This window comes from Colossoma macropomum, unplaced genomic scaffold (genome assembly GCF_904425465.1).
Source record: "Colossoma macropomum unplaced genomic scaffold, Colossoma_macropomum, whole genome shotgun sequence".
NCBI lineage: Eukaryota > Metazoa > Chordata > Actinopteri > Characiformes > Serrasalmidae > Colossoma > Colossoma macropomum.
In genome coordinates this window covers 11,371,289-11,372,829 of record NW_023494809.1, presented here as the reverse complement: position 1 = coordinate 11,372,829, position 1,541 = coordinate 11,371,289, and positions in this window count along the sequence as shown.

Sequence of the window (1,541 nt, the reverse complement as noted above, 5' to 3'; positions counted from 1 at the left end):
CCTGCAACACTGAATATGCAGAAGCAAAAGAACAATTACTTTTCTCATTCACAGTCAAAAGCCATGGCTTCTTTGTCCTGAAAAAGTATTGAGTTCATTCACTGAATATGACCTGTAGACATCTGAAGGTAGTTTATTTTATGGGCAACATGCCCATATAAATAACTCTGGGTCTAAGCTGTTTTTTGGAGTGGCAAAATGTTCCAAAGCCAAAAGGTTTGGTGAGGTTGCCAGTCTTATCATGTCAGTCTAATGTGCAGGAGTGCCAGCCTGCATGTAGAAACATTGTTTTGGCAACTTAATGACCTAATAATTTAGTGGTCTTCTGAGCAAAATGTACACAGGACAAAACATAGGACAGAAAACATACGACTTAAAAATTAACTAAAAAAAAAAAACTAACATTTTTCTCATAGGCATCATGCTGTAGTTGCCATCTAACTCGTATAAAGAGCTCAGGGTCTAAGCTATTTTTCTTTGCAGGGAAAATTAATGGCATTCTCAATAAACGATGCTGTCGAGCTCTGTGGTCAACAAAAAATATCCTAAAGCCAGTTTGTTATGTCCTACACCCATTATCCCCCTGAAGGTCACTGAATCCTTGAATCAAGATGCCATTTAGCAGTCGAAATATGAATGATGCTACATCTGTGCTAAAACAAGCAGAAACTAAGTAAAGCTGCATGAAAGAAAGAACCTTTTATAACAACAGCTACTCAGACTGTAGGCTAAAACTGCCATTTAGCAAAGCTTGCTGGTTTGTGCGAGGTTGCCAGTCTTATGTCAATTCAGTGTGCAGCATTTTTAGCTTGTATTCAGTAACATTCGTGTTTTGGCAAATTAATGACCTCATAATTCAGATGATCCAGTCGTAGAGAAAAAAATTTCGGAGAACAAAACAACAGCTTTAGAACATTTTCATTCACCAAATAGCAGCGATTTTTGAAAAACACCATTAATTTTTCCCATAGCCCGCTGAAGTTGTGAAAATGAAGGTTGTAAAAAAAAAGAATAGAAAAAAACAATATTGTCCAATGTGGTTAAAAAGAAAGAAAGAAAGAAAGTTTTGTCCTGTGCACAAAGATGATCAGTTCTGAGGCCTTTTAGCTGTCGAAATATGATCATTGCTACATTCATGCTAAAGCGGCTAACAGTCCTGCACATTGAATGAAGTTGGATGAAGTAGTTCTACTATTTAACACTGTTAATTAACAACAGCTACTCAAACTGTAGCCTAAAACTGGCAAAGCAATTACCACATCTGAATAAGCTGGTGGCTCCAGTGGGAAAATAAATGTACATAGGACAAAACTTACCAACTGGTTACTACAGAGTGTGATAACAGATAGCAGCTGTCAAGGACACTGTAAACTTTTCCCACCGTTACCCAGTTAGCAAAACTGGTCTGGTCCACTTATGGGCCACATCTTTGACTTTGTTCTGGCCCAGTATATGACTGGTTCCTCGGGCCAGATCTGACACACACACTGTAAAGTGAGTAGAAGTAATGGATGTGGCCCGAATCTGGCCAAAATCTGGCC